Source organism: Lissotriton helveticus, chromosome 5_1, assembly GCF_964261635.1.
Source record: "Lissotriton helveticus chromosome 5_1, aLisHel1.1, whole genome shotgun sequence".
In the NCBI taxonomy this organism is placed as follows: domain Eukaryota; kingdom Metazoa; phylum Chordata; class Amphibia; order Caudata; family Salamandridae; genus Lissotriton; species Lissotriton helveticus.
This window is the reverse complement of record NC_136065.1, coordinates 1,020,321,331-1,020,337,385: the sequence shown is the minus strand read 5'-3', so window position 1 is coordinate 1,020,337,385 and position 16,055 is coordinate 1,020,321,331. Positions and strand designations below refer to the sequence as shown.

Genomic DNA, 16,055 nt, shown 5'->3' with positions numbered 1-16,055 from the left:
TTGGAATTGTGGAAATTGCCACATCGGGGGCCCCTGGAAGGGAGGGTGTGGGTAGAATGATTGCCCACGTCTGCCTTCTCTTTTTCCCCTGCGGGGCTCAGGTTGCCATCCTCCCCACTCGAATTACTATCACTGTTGGAGCCTCGCCTCGAAGAGGTGGCACTAGAGTCAGAAAGGTATCCTGTCCCAGGGGGGACGTAGTCATCTTTAAGATACGGATAGACCTTCTCTTTAGAAAAACGTAGGATATCTTTCTGCAGTTTAGCAACTTTCTGTTTCATTAGGAAGTCTTTGTGCTCTGAGATTTCTTTATTTAATTCGGCCAGTTTAGTTTTGAAGCCTGGGTTCTGGCTTGCGTTCTTAAAGGCGCTTTCTGCGATCTGGATTTTGCTGAGTAGTTCGTCAGCAAGTCGTTTAGAAGTATTGACCAATAGGATGAGAAGGTCATGGGTACACTTCCACGAGATAAGGGACCATTCTACCTTAAATTGGCCGTCCTCCCAGAAAATCCTGGGGAAATTCTTGACGATCAGGCCATTAGGTGCTATTTTGGCCTTAAAGTACTCAGCCATGAGTGCACCATGCAACGTAATCCTAACCCACTCTCTCTTCATATCAGAGAGTGATTTCCAATCTGCCAAGTTACTCCCTGTGGAGGGGTCTATGTCAACGCCCAGGATGGACGGAAGTCTGTGAATTGCTGCTGTGTCATCGAAACTCAGTCCTTGTCCATCCATCTTGGGGTAACAAGGGCTCAGGGGTGTGATGAAGATAAAATACAAAGATTGTGGAAGGAGAGGTGAGGACACTGGAGTAAAAAAGATAGTGTCCGTCCAGTTCTCGGTATAGTAGCAGGGAGCTCAGAAGTGGGGGATAGAACAATTCTTACCCGCCTAGAGAGTTATTCCCCACGGTGGTTAGCCGCGCACGGTATATATCCAAAAGAAGGGGAGGTAATGGATCAAGATCTGATCCAAGGGCTCAGATTACCATTCACGGAAAAGTGAGAATGGAAGGTCCAGCCACGGTCAAAGCCCCAATGGCAATAGCTAACAAAAACGACTAGGCCGTTCCTAAGGGAACAGGAAGAAGGGGAAGAGAGCGGTCACGAGAGGGGTAGGGATAGTGCTCAGTGGAGGACTATCCTGGGTGTCCAATTTGTTGGATATAGTGGCCTCACACACCCTTGCGAGTGTCATGCTTCATCATCGGCAGTGCTCCTCGTTGGACAGGCGGTGCAATGTCCAACGGGCTCACCTCAAAGAGGGGCTATTTGGCGGAGATCTTTTATCCAACTGCCTATGGGTGAAGTGTTGGTGAGGGGCCAGGAGAAGGAGGATAGTGTGAGTGAGGTTAAAATGTGGCACAAGGTACCGGAGATCAATTTATTCTGGTGGTCCCTTGCCACAAGTAAAATCAAGAGATAGCTGTAATCGCAGGAAATTTAGGATTCCACGTCGCGAGACAGGGCTAAAGTGCTTACGTGTGGTCAACATGTTTCTCGCCTAAGCACATTGGCTGCGATTCTTCAGGACCTATTCTTTAACTACTATCACAAAAAACATGACCTAATAAAGTATCAGTTTTATTATATCATCAGTTGTACTACCTGTATGGTACTCCTCTCGCCTAGGGGGAGACAAAAGAGATTGTTACCAAGGAATAGTGACAACAGGTGACCCTTTCGTGACCGTGAGCACACAGTGCTGATGTGAATAAGGTGACATACTAGTAGTGATTTGTGATTAGTATGAGCGTTTTTGAACATATTTAGAATCACTCATTAAAAACATATATACATAGCATCTATATACATGTAAACAGCAGCAGCTAATTCAGACTTTTCCGTGAATGGTAATCTGAGCCCTTGGATCAGATCTTGATCCATTACCTCCCCTTCTTTTGGATATATACTGTAACTAAGGTGCCTTGGGAACTTTTCTACTTAAAATGTTCGTATATAGGTAATAAATAAAGCAACAGATGTTAGGTGCAGCCTCCAAGGATGAGGGAGAGTAGTGCAGTGGAAGTTATCGGTGTAAAGTGCGCTAGAAGCAGATTCAATGAGTTAAGTGCTTTCTCAGGCCACATGGGCCTTCCTACGGATGCTGACTAATGGGCGAGGGTTAAGGACAGTAGCCCACAGGAGCAGAGCATTAAGTGCCAAAGGCTATGTCCGTCAATCAAACCTGTGTGCCAATAGGAGGTATATAACAGAAGTGGCAGAGTGAACTAAAGAATGATGATGGATTAAACCCATATCAGGTGACTGGGGGGGTGAGTGCTTGCAATTTACAAAACTCCGCCCATCATCCCCTTTGGTTTTGCTTTGTTCGCCCTAAGTGGGCATGGTATGCCCAGACGTAGGTCCCTTGCTCACTTTGCCACTGGATTCAAGCTAGCCTTGCTGATGATGGCTGATTAGCCAGAAACCGGTCCCAGGATGCTTGTTTCCGGTCCAGGGAAGGCAAGGCTTGGCAGTTCGGGCTGGACTGTTCCCATGAGGCACAGGGTCAGACTGATTTGCATATGGCCATGTCTGAACTGGAGTGGCGGAGTGAGCTCAAGAATGATGATGGATTAAACCCAGATCAGTTGTCTGGAGGTGAGTGCTTGCAATGTTCAACACTACGTCCATCATCCCCTCTGGTTTTGCAGCGCATTAAGTGTCCAAGGCTATTTCCGTCAATCAAAGCTGTGTGCCAAAAGGAGGTATATTGTAAGTAAGGCTCCCTGTTTTCCGTTTTTACAGATTTTTACAGATAAATACAGACAGAAAATCATTTATTTTCCTGTCTGTATTTATTTTTAAATGTGGATAAAAACTGAAATTGGGTTGCTTTTTGAGTGATTCTAAATACTCTCTACCATGATTGCCAGGCCAATAGCTGTGTGGATTGATAGGTAAGTTTCTAAAAAAAAACCATAAAAAAGGAGTTTTAGTAAAGAGGCTTAAACAGTAGTAGATATACACAAGGTTGATACTGAAATTTGCATATTTTTATATAAGTGCATTGATTTATCTTCTGCGGCTGTTCTTTTCACTGAAACTTGGCAGGCATTCAGGCATAAGTGCATATTTATCAGTTAAATACATGTGGAAATATACCAATTTCAGCTTCATTTTTTCACAAAACCCAACATAAATATGGATAAATACAGATAAAATTACCAAAAAAGAAATATGGATAAATACAGATGGAAATGTCAAAACAATTAATACCATAAAACCTGGAGCCCTAATTGTAAGCAAGCAGTGGCATTAAGGATCGTCATCAACCTAATTGGTCGCCATGCCCCCTGGTCTTTGAGTTGCGAGTTTGGGAGGATATTTGAAGATTGCATGCCTTATTATTTCCTCAACTAAATTTGAACCCATGTTATGGCTAGTTACCTTCCTTTCCTACAACACCCAGGGCCCTAGCCTCAAAAAATTTCCTAACTCTCTGGAGGAATTTCCCCATTGCACAGTTCAACATAAGGTCCAATGGTTCAAAGCAGGCCATCACTCCCTCCTTGCAGTTTCTTTTGCTGTGCTCATTCCATGTTCTTCGTAGAAGCTCGCACTGGTCCTCCATTAAGGTGGTGCACAGGAAAAGGATGTAAAGGATATCTTCCTGGTTGGGTCACATAGCCGACAGTTATCTTGTACCTCCTGTCTAATCCATACAGGATAGTGTAATGAGATTAGTAGAACCCCCAACGTATGTTTCACAAACTGTATTTTGGTCCACTCGCTGTAGGCTTTGATTAGGTAGCTGTGGGGTTTCAGCCTGGTGTACCTGTGGAGCGTCATCAGCAGTGTTTGTGTCGATACAGACAATCCTTATCTTCAAGGTATGACAGCAACTGCGTACTTGATTTTACCAGCTTTTTAAACTCCAGATGGCTGATGTGTGAGTCCCAATCACTGGTTAAAGCAAATGTACTCAAGTCCTGTAGCAGATAAGTCCTTGCCGCAGAACTATGCCTTGCTTGTAAATCGGACCAAAGGTAATAGCCCATGAAGCCCTCCATTGACAATTTGAGTTGGTAGTGAGACAAAATATCGAAATTAAAATATCGATATACAATAATATCGATGTTTTAATTTCGATGGTATAGAATATCGATGTCCAAAATATCGACAGACAGAATATCGTTTTTTTAAGGTATGTATGTTACTAATATCGAAATTTACTAATATCGAGAAAAAAAATTGTGTTATGTATTTTATTATGTTGTTTATATGTTTGTTAAATATGTTTTGTAATGTATAATTGGAAATTAGTAAATTTGTTAACATTTTGCGTTTTAATATCAGAGCGGGTTGTGGGTTTATAGGGGAATAGGGTGGGAAGTAATTTAATAATAATTAATTGATATATTTTTGTAAATATTTTTAATTATTAATTCATTGGTAATTAATTAATATTAATTAGTTAATTAATTAATATATTTTTGTAAATATTTTTGATTAATAATTAATTGGTAATTAATTAATAATAATTAGTTAATTACATTAATTAGAGTTAATGTTTTAATATAGAAATTTTTGTTATTGTTAATTAATTAATTGGCAATTAAATAATATTAATTAGTAAATTAAATTAATTAGAGTTAATGTGCTAATATATTTAATTTATTGTTATTGTTAATTAATAATTAATTGGTAATTAAATAATATTAATTATTTAATTAAATTAATTAGAGTTAATGTGCTAATATATTTAATGTTATTGTTAATTAATAATTAATTGGTTATTAATTATTATTAAGTGATTAAATGATGTGATTTATTTATGTGTAGTGGGTTGTGTGTTTATAGGGGGATAGGGTGTGATATAATTAAATGTAATTAATTAAAGAGATTGTATTTATTTGTTGGTATGTATTGTTAATTAATTAGTAATTAATGTGTTAATTAGTTAATTTATAATTACATCCATTTAGTAATATTAATTGTTATTAATTGAAATTTATATTAATTTTGTTTTTTTTGTATGTGTAGTGTGTTAAAGGGGGAGTAGTGTGGGAAGTAATTTTTACCTCTACGCTATCCAACGCTTTCCCTACTGTTGCACCCTCTGGAGTGGGAATAGTAATTTTTACCCCTACGCAATCCAACGCTTTTCTACTGTTGCACTCTCTGGAGTGGGAATAGTAATTTTTACCCCTACGCTATCCAACGCTTTCCCTACTGTTGCACTCTTTGGAGTGGGAATAGTATTTTTACCCCTACGCTATCCAACGCTTTCCCTACTGTTGCACCCTTTGGAGTGGGAATAGTAATTTATACCCCTACGCTATCCAACGCTTTCCATACTGTTGCACCCTTTGGAGTGGGAATAGTAAGTTCGAGGCATGTGGGCTGCTAAATTCATATCTATTGCATAGATCGCCGCCTAGTGTTGGGTCCGGATGATTGCACATTGTTGTCCTGGAAGAGTCTTCGAAGTATCACGAGATAGGTGGCTCCTCCCCTGGACTACAGTGCGCATGGGCATCGACTCCATCCCCAGATTGTTTTTTTCCGCCATTGGGTTCGGATGTGATTTCGACGTCTCCTGTCGGAATCGATAAAAACTGTTCTCTGAAGGCCGAAAGGCTTTCTAACCTCGTCGGTATTGTTGGCGTTCGGTTCTCGTGTATACTCCAACTCTTCGAGTCGGATTTCTGGGGAGTCGCGTGACTCTTCGGTCATCGAGGCCCTTTGCCGCAGCAAGACCCCGACGAAACTACAATGGAACGAAGTCCGTTCAAAAAGTGTCCCGTGTGCGGTTCGAAGTACCCACACATCGACGTGCATCCTGTATGCAACAAGTGCCTGTCGCCGGACCACAACGAGGCCGACTGTATGGCCTGTTCGAAGTTCAGGTCGAAGAAGACGCTCAAGATTCGGCGCGTGGCGCGCCTTGAGGCCCAGCGATCGGCACCGGCACCGGTAGACCTCTTCAACGACCCCGAAGCAGACGAGCAAGAGCTTCAGCTTCAGATCTTGCCTCCATCGGCGGAGGTCGAGGCCGACTACGGAGAGCCCGTGGAGGGCCTGGACCTAGACGAATACGTCGAGGAGGTAGGGGACGACGAGGAAGTTTATGGGGCAGCGGAAGATAGCTCGGAGGAAGAGCTATGCCCCGTCCGTACCATAACTAAGGCTCAGGTCACGGGATCGCCACTCGGCCTTACCCACGACCCTCCTCCTAAGTCCTCTGCCCCGCCTTCAGGCCCGGCTACAGACATTTCAGCGGAGCCTCCGCTAACAGAAAACGAAACCGAAACCGAAACCATCGGCTCCGACTTCTAAGATGGCCGACACACCATCGAAACCGAAGACGGCAGAGACAGCTTCAAAACCCTCGTCTTCGGAGGCTTCGTAGCCGAAAAAGGCAGTCGACCACGAAAAAGCACCCAAAGGGGCCAAGGAGGCCGGCTCGAAGAAAGTCATCGAGCATGTGTCGAGTAAGGTGGTGGAGTCGACGTCAAAGAAGACTGTCGAAAAATCTTCACCCAAGACTACCGCGCCTACGGGCACACGGCCAGTCGAAGTGGCGTCGGTGAAGGCCGCCGTGCCGAACTCTGGAAACACGACGCCAAGGGGAAAATCTGCCGATCCGAAGCCGGCGGCGTCGACGCCTAAGGCCAAGACAGGGGACCGGACCCTTGCTGTCGAGGGTGCGTCCGCGCCCAAACAGAAGTCGTCGACGCTCGGATCCTCACCTGTTGGTGGATCGAGGCCCTCGGTCGGATCGACAAAGCCGTCCGCTTCTTTTACTAAGCAGGTCGCGGACTCCCTCAAGAGGATACGGGACAAGACGTCGGAACCGAAAACGTCCTCGGTACCGACGGCGGCTGTCCCGCAGAAGAAGACTTCGACGCCAATCCTCTATACTCTGCCGCCGAAGGTGGCGCCGAAGGCTTTTGCACCTCGTACGGTGCCCGATGACTCGGAGGGGCTGCGGCAGACTCAGCGTACTGGAAGCTCTGCTCGACCACTTTCGCAGGACGACGATTCGGAGCATTTTATCGACGCCGACACGGGCAAATTACTCCTCTACAAGAGGAAAATTACATCCCAGCCGGTGGACTCCTATGTAATCCCTCTAAAAAAGAAAAGGCCTGCACCAGATACTCCAGAGCTTGTGGAACCCATTCCTCAACAGCCTGAGAGGAGTCCAACACCTTCACCCACTTACTCAGATGGGGATGGAAATGAACAGAATGATGAGTATAACTTCCCTGCCAATAATGACCCTGATGAACAGCAGGACTCATGGATAGACACTGGTGACCAGGGTGACCAGCAGGTGGTTAGTGACCCACAGCTTTATGGAATAAAGACTTCTCCTACTGAAGACTCGGCGGCATTTAATGCCTTAATTGAACGGGCGGCTGCTAATCACAAGGTGGAGATGCATGCCGACCCTGTGGAAGTTGACTTTTTGTTTGATACATTCTCTGCATCAGAAAAGACTGTCAAAACACTGCCAATGCTTAAAGGGGTTCTCAAACATGCCAATGACATTTTCAAGGAACCCACCAGGGCACGGGTGGTCAACCCACGTATAGAGAAGAAATAGAGACCGGCACCTGGGGACCCTGCTTATATACGAGGCCAGTTGCCTCTGGACTCTTTGGTCGTCTCCAATGCCCGCAAGAGGGCGAATTCACAGACAACGGGTGAAGCTCCTCCCCCGGACAAAGAGTCAAAAGTGCTGGAGGCAGGGGGCAAAAGAGTGGCAGCACAGGCTGCAAACATATGGCGCATATCCAATACACAAGCCCTGTTGGCTAGATATGATAGGGCGCATTATGACACCTTGGAACAGCTTTTGCAACACCTTCCAGACGAATTCAAAGAAGGAGCTGAAATGTTGATCCAAGAGGGCAAGCTCATGTTGTTGCAGATACAGCAGCAAGGGCGGTGAACACTAGTGTTATGTTGAGGCGTCAGGCTTGGCTCCGCATCTCAGGGTTCAAGCCCGAGATCCAAACAACTATCCTCAACCAACCTGTCAATCCAGACAGACTGTTTGGCCCGGAGGTTGACACCACCCTTGAGAAGATTAAAAAAGACACTGAGACGGCTAAGTCCATGGGTGCACTTCAGTCTCAGCAATACAGGGGCAACACTTTTCGTCGCTCAAGTACAAGGGGTGTTGCCAGAGGACACTTGGCACAGCAGACAAGTTTCCATAGAGGAGGCGCCCAGGCCTCTTACCCCAAACAGAATAGAGGTGGTTACAGAGGAAACAGCGCCAAGGGCAAAGGCAGAGGCAACAATACTTCCCGTTCCTCTGCTGCCAACAAACAGTGACTCCCTGTCACTGCCCCCCGACCATCCAACACCTGTCGGGGAAGACTCCAACAGTTCCTGCCAGTCTGGAGAAACATCACCACAGACAGGTGGGTAAGGGAGCTTATCCAGTTCGGGTATTGTTTGGAGTTAACGTCCACTCCCCCCAACATACCCCCAAGACAACGTCCTATGTCAGCAGAGCACTTGCACTTGTTGCAGCAGGAGGTACTTGTCATGCTGCAAAAAGGCGCAATAGAGCTCGTGCCAGTGGAGGAGGAAGGCACAGGGGTTTATTCCCTGTACTTCTTAATACCAAAGAAGGACGGCTCACTCAGACCCGTTCTGGACCTACGCCCCCTCAATCTATACATACTCTCGGAACATTTTCACATGTTGACGCTACAACAGGTTCTTCCACTATTAAACCAGGGAGACTTCCTCGCAACCTTGGACCTCAAGGATGCTTATTTTCACATACCACTCCACCCATCCCACAGAAAGTACCTCTGGTTTACCATACAGAACAGGCATTACCAGTTCAAGGTCCTACCCTTCGGAGTGACCACTGCCCCCAGAGTGTTCACAAAGTGTCTGGCGACCGTGGTGGCGCACCTCAGGAGACAGAACATACATGTCTACCCTTACCTGGACGACTGGCTCATTCAAGCCAAGTCGGAACACCAGTGCGCCGCGGACACGTCCCACACTATTCACCTCCTTCACAGTCTGGGGTTCTCGTTAAACTATCCAAAGTCGCACCTCCAACCAGCCCACGTGCGGCAGTATCTGGGCGCGACCATCAATACTCTGGCTGCCACAGCACAGCCAAACCCAGCGAGGATCGACAACATCCAGTCGCTAATCCAGAGGTTCAGACCCCAACACTCACTCCCAGCGAGAGTGTTTATGCAGTTGATAGGCATGATGGCCTCCTGCATCTTCATAGTCCCGCACGCGAGACTGCATATGCGTCCGCTCCAGGAATGTCTAGCACATCAGTGGACGCAGGCTCATGGACAGTTGAAAGACTTAGTGTTGGTAACCGGTCGGGCATACAACTCTCTGCATTGGTGGAATCCACACAACCTTTGCAAGGGCCGACCGTTCCAAGAGCCTGTACCACAGATCATCCTCACGACGGACGCATCTCTCCAAGGTTGGGGGGGCTCATGTGCTCCACTACACGGTGCAGGGACTATGGACGACACAGCAAAGGAAGATGCACATCAACTGCCTGGAGTTGATGGCGATCTTTATGGCGTTAAAGTCCTTCAAAGTACATTTGTGCAACAAGGTCGTGCTGATCCGGACGGACAACATGACGGCCATGTACTACATCCGGAAGCAGGGGGGTACGCACTCTCCACAGCTGTCTCATCTGGCTCAGAGCATGTGGAAGTGAGCCATTCAGAGGAACATCTTCCTCATGGCGGAACACCTTCCGGGCAAGGACAACCAGATGGCGGATCTGCTCAGCAGGTACAGCCATCAAATGCACGAGTGGGAGATACATCCATCAGTACTCCGCCCGTACTTCCAGCAGTGGGGTCATCCGGAGATAGACCTGTTTGCCACAAAGGAAAACGCAAAATGCCGAAGCTTTGTCGCCAGGTTCCCTCACCCACAGTCGCAAGGCAATGCGATATGGATGAACTGGTCAGGCAGATTTGCGTACGCTTTTCCCCCAGTACCTCTCATTCCGCTGGTGGCAAGAAAGCTAAAGCAACACTCGATGACGCTCATCCCGGTTGCTCCAACGTGGGCACGCCAACCATGGTACACCACGTTTCTAGAACTTTCCGTGGTACCGCATCAAAGGCTGCACCTCACACCCAGGCTCTTGACGCAGAACCATGGCGACATTCAGCATCCAGACCCGCAACAGCTCAATCTGGCGATCTGGCTCCTGAAGTCCTAGAGTTTGGCTACCTTAATCTGCCTCCTGAATGCATGGACATCATCAGAGAGGCAAGAAAGCCCACTACCCGAGCTTGCTATGCAGCGAAATGGAAGCGTTTTGTCATCTACTGTACAGAGCATAACATAAATCCGCTAGATGCATCCATTCCAAACATCATTTGCTACTTGTTACATCTTTACAAATGCAATCTAGCGTACGCTTCCATTCGAATACACTTGTCAGCCATAGCAGCTTATCTTCAGAACAGGCAGCACCTCTCTGTTTTCAGGGTGCCTGCCATTAAAGCTTTTCTAGAAGGGCTGAAGCGGGTCATTCCTCCCAGGACCCCACCCGCTCCAGTATGGAATCTCAACGTGGCCCTCACTAGGTTGATGGGTCCACCCTTTGAGCCTCTACATTCATGTGAGATTCAATTCCTGACATGGAAAGTGGCTTTCCTCATTGCCATCACGTCTCTCAGACGTGTTAGTGAGCTACAGGCGCTCACAATACAAGAGCCATTTATTCAGGTTCATTCCAACAGGGTGGTGCTCCGCACTAACCCCAAGTTCCTTCCAAAGGTGGTGTCACAATTTCACGTCAATCAGTCAATTGAACTGCCCGCATTCTTTCCAAATCCAGAGACGGTAGCGGAAAGAATGCTCCATACCTTGGACGTTAAAAGGGCGTTGATGTACTATATTGACAGAACACAACCATTTAGAAAAACACAACAACTATTCGTTGCCTTTTCAGCTCAGCACAAGGGCAACCCCATTTCCAAAGCGGGAATAGCCAGGTGGATCGTTAAATGTATTCAGATTTGCTATCAGAAAGCTAAACGCACTTTAACGATCCCACCCAGAGCACACTCCTACTGTTGCAACCTCTGGAGTGGGAATAGTAATTTTTACCCCTACGCTATCCAACGCTTTCCCTACTGTTGCACCCTCTGGAGTGGGAATAGTAATTTTTCCCCCTACGCAATCCAACCCTTTCCCTACTATTGCACTCTCTGGAGTGGGAATAGTAAAATTCCCTACTGTTGCACCCTCTGGGGTGGGAATAGTAATTTTTACCCCTACGCAATCCAACGCTTTCCATACTGTTGCACTCTCTGGAGTGGAAATAGTAATTTTTACCCCTATGCTATCCAACGCTTTCCTTACTGTTGCACCCTCTGGAGTGGGAATAGTAATTTTTACCAATACGCTATCCAACTCTTTCCCTACTGTTGCACCCTCTGGAGTGGGAATAGTAATTTTTACCCCTACGCTATCCAACGCTTTCCCTACTGTTGCACCCTTTGGAGTGGGAATAGTAATTTTTACCCCTACGCTATCCAACGCTTTCCCTACTGTTGCACCCTCTGGAGTGGGAATAGTAATTTAAACCCCTACGCTATCCAACACTTTCCCTACTGTTGCACCCTCTGGAGTGGGAATAGTAAATTTTACCCCTACGCTATCCAACGATTTTCCTACAGTTGCAATATGTGGAGTATGTATATATATATTAATTTATATGTAGAGTTTTTAAATTATTTTAAATGTATATGTATTAGTTATAATTTTTTTAATATGTTTTAATGTTTTTGTTTAATATTTGTAAAATTATATGTATTTTAAAAATATTTTTACATTATTAATAATACATTTAAAAAAACGATATTTTTATTTTCGATATTTTTGTACTACGATATTAATTTTTCAATATTTTTGTACTTACCTTTATGAAGATATAACTCCGATATTTTTGACTTCGATATTTTTGTGTCGATATTTTTGTAGGTAGATATTCTGTCTGTCGATATTATGTCATACAATCTTTGAGTTTGTGACAGCACGCCGTGAAGGCTGCCTTCTGTGCAAAGTGATTATTTAACAATCCCAAACTCCAGCCTGATTTAGGCAGGCGATGAGTAAGAGGGTAGCTGGAAAGTCAACTTTGAGTAACATTTTATCCAGTGTAGCATTGTCCCACCCCTAAGTGCCTTGCTTTCATAGATCAGGGTTGGAAGAACATTTGCTTAGTCCTCCTGCAGAATTGACATGAGCGATGGCCCTTTCAGTTTTCTTTAGTGACCTAAGGCCTAAAGCAAGTGCATTGCCCTTCCTCCTAATTTCTTCAAGTGGATCACTGTATTTCCCATTTTCTTTAAAGTAGACTCCAAGACACTTAAAGCTTTTTACCAGCCCAATTTTTTATTGGTCCAGAAACCATGTTTGCTTTTGAGTTCTAGAGCCTTCAACTACTAAGATTTTTGTTTTCTTTCTATTTGTCCGTTCATTCTTTGAAGGGTAGGCCAAGGTTGCATCAAGAAAGCTCTGCAAGCCAACCCTGGTTCTGCTATTCAAGACATGACCATCCGCATATAGCAGATTTGAAAATTGAAAACCTCCTAGTTTGGACGCATAAGAGTTAGCTGCATTAGGAGTTGGGGTAAGATCTGATAGGAACAAGTTGAATAGTGTAGGGGTGAGGCAAACACTTCCAATTAAGGTGACTGCAAAGTAGAGGGACGCTGCAGTCAACAAATGGTAAGCAATGGGAGGGATCCAAGCCTTTTTTGTAAACAAGAATTTACAATGCAATAGGTCTCCATTTTCAAAACGTTAACCTATTGGTATTGTAAATGACAATACTTTTTATTATTGCAAGTGTTTTAAACATAAATATAAAAGGCATTGTCATTTACAATGCCAATAGGTCAAAATCTCGCAAATGCTAGACCTTTTGCATTGCAAATGCTTGTTTAAGTATGATAGGGCAGGATTCCATAACTTAGTGAAGATTTGGGATTTGTCCTTAAGATCTTATGCTATTTTCTCGTGGCCTAGTATTTACCAGAGTTTGTGCAACCATACCTTATAGGTTGATGTGGTAGGTTTTCCAAAATAGAGAGACTAGTAAGCTTAGCCATCAAAAAGAGGTAAGGGATCCTTTTACATGCACTTGAGTGGAGAGTGTATAGATCTGTTGATAGTCTGCCAACTAGCGCAAATTCAGGACTTTTATCTATAACTTCCCTTGAAATTGTGGAATGGCAAAGTATATTTTTTTTTACAAAACTCACCCCAAGTGAGTTTTGGACCCTTGTATATGCATGAGGGAGCCCACCATGCCATCAAGTGTTGAGGAAGCATGGTTAATAATGTGGAGATGGGCTGGGGTGAGATGCCAACAAAACAATCTTTTTTAAAGAATTTCTCTGTCCCGAGCAAGGTGAGTGAGGAAATACCTAATGCAATTGTTTGAAATCGAGGGCTATGTTAAGGTCTTTTACCACTGTAATTGCTATAGATTGTGGAGACCGGGTGTTTGGCTGAGGTGAGGTGTTGGAGGAACTTCTCAAAAGGTGCAAATCCATGTTTTAAGAGTCTCAAAAAGGAATTTTTTTAACACTTAAATTTAGACATTGGTGCACCTACGCTGAATCTAGATGGGCAAAGGGCTTTGAGAACAGAACACATTGGGCCTGATAATACTGTCCTATCTTTCTAATTGCGGAGACTCCGCAGTCGTCAAGATACTACTCGTAAAATATCTTTGTGACTAGTAAACATTTGTAAACTTACACAAAAGTGTAAGTTTACCTTTGTGAATCAGGCCCTCAGAGCACAGTGCCTGTACATTGCTGGATACTGTTGCTGTGCCTGGAGTTGGCGATGGCAGAAAGTAAGAAACCTGTGTTTCTAACCTCTTTATCCGGGCTGATGAACTCTTCTTTATATTGTTGTGCAAATGAGAGTGCAAAGTTTGGATATTTGTTTTTTTATTTGTAGTGTATTCTTTAGATTTTAATGGTATTTTGTTAAGATTGATCCAGTTAAAGCACAAACATCATAGAAGGCGTTCCGGCAGACAATATTGCTACCTATAGCGCTGCCCTAGTGAAGACAACTGCTGCACCTGTATTGATGTTTTGGGGGTATAGCTGGTGGTAGCTCACCACCTCCATCATTAACACCGAGCCATTCTTCCTACTCCTGTCAGTGAGTGTAAAGCTGTGAATTGGCCCATTACCTTTCTTTGCACTTTTATTAACATGCTAATAAGAGTTACCCTGCCCAACAGTGTCCCCCTCTTTACCATGGAAGCACTGCCCATGCTTGTGAAAAATGAGTCAGACAGGAATAATGAGTTCATTACTATCTCTATGGGCAAAGAGCTACCTTTCAATGTCAGGAAAAAGGATGTGGCATGGCACTGAGTTGACCCAGATCGAGGCGGGCAAGTGTAAAAGATGAAGCAGTGAGTATCACTACTTCAACCATCAACTTGTGCTTCCGAACATAATAGGAAGACAGGAAAGAGAATTCAGATTTCAAAATATGAGAGATGGTGTATCAAACATCTTGGACCAACTTAATAATGGCAACCAGCATTTCACTGCTTGTCTTATGTCCAATTACTCCTAGTTATTACTAGGGGAGAGGATCTAGCCTTACGGCTAGAGCCGTTGACCTCGGACCTGGGGAACCGCGTTCGAGTCTCGACAAGGACGCTCAACAAACTGTGATTCTGGGCATATTACTTATCTCCCTGTGCCTAACAAAAATGAATGTGTTCATCTGTAACAAAACTGGTGCTCATGTAAAGTGCTCTGATACCCGATGTCTCTGGTCTAGTTTGAGCTATATAAAACGCTTTAAAAAAAAAAAAAAAAAAAAACAACTAAAAAAAACTTCAAAAAAAATTGTCGCAATCAAGTCCTCAGCTTTTTCAGCCTAGTGATACAAAACATTTCTTGTCCATATCACAAAAGAACAATATTGTTAAGCTAGATGTGAATGGCTAAGAAAGGATGGTCAAAAGCCCCCTTGAATTACTTCATAAAAGTGTTGAATACTTTTTATTACTGGCATTATGTGTGACATAATATTGCTCACAGCCTCATTCCAGTAAAAAAAAAAAACACGTCACATTTGACTCTTCACACACTTTTTTAAAAAATCCTCACACACTTAACACCAAATCATTCTTTGTGAAACATCACTTCCACACTACTCGGCGACAGTTCACATTAGCTATTAAAAAACAGTGGTGAGGGAGAGGTAGAGCTTAAAGACTCAGACTTTAAAAACTCATAGCAGTCCAAGATTCGCTATTCTGCCCATCTCTGGCTGACTTATCACATGTATACCTTTGTGACTTAAGGATCTTCGATCTGTCTTGGACTGCCATAAAATTGTATGTCTTCTCTTCTACCGTACATTTTGTTGAAAACTACAAAAAGGGCTCAAATCCAAATAATATTTTTGATATTTAGCTGCAATTCCTTCCTCTTTAGTACCATCATCCTATTCAGGTATGGGAACAGATGTTCAATTTCCTCAGCCATGCAGAGACCTGGTTTCCTGGCCGCTGCTTTGTTTATCAGTTCTCTTTGTCTAGAAACTCTACCATCAACATGCCAGCCTTTGATTGTAGGTCCCTTGTGCATGAAATTCTCAACTACCCCCTCCATGGAAGCCAATTACACTTTGATAGTTGGGTTGATTTCTGCAGGTCTTTCTGAACTGCCATATATTCTTTAGGTGGCAAGAAGTCCTGTTTATACTTTGTGCTTCTTTTCTTGAGCTCTTTTAGTGAAATGTGGTTGTCCCAGAAACGTCGCACTTCATATAATCAACTTTCCTGCCTGGGAGACAAGACGGACTTGTTTCGACGTACCTTCAGCATGACTGTCTGCTATGCCCTTAAATGTCAGTTCGCCTTCAGGCAAAGTCAGGGAGACAATCACCTGGTGCTGTACTGAAGCAGAACACACTCACGCACTCATGTCACTCAAAGTCTCAGTGGCTGAGTGAAGCCCCAAAGATGGTATGGAAAGAACACTGTCATTTCAGTATGCAGTTGGCTCCACCCTCTCAA

At 44.3% G+C, this 16,055-nt stretch overlaps 1 protein-coding gene across 1 annotated transcript in view; it reads left to right on the top strand.

The window, feature by feature from the left end:
* Positions 1-16,055, top strand: part of ABCC2 (ATP binding cassette subfamily C member 2) — a 678,688-nt gene that overhangs the window by 338,672 nt on the left and 323,961 nt on the right. The window lies entirely within an intron of this gene.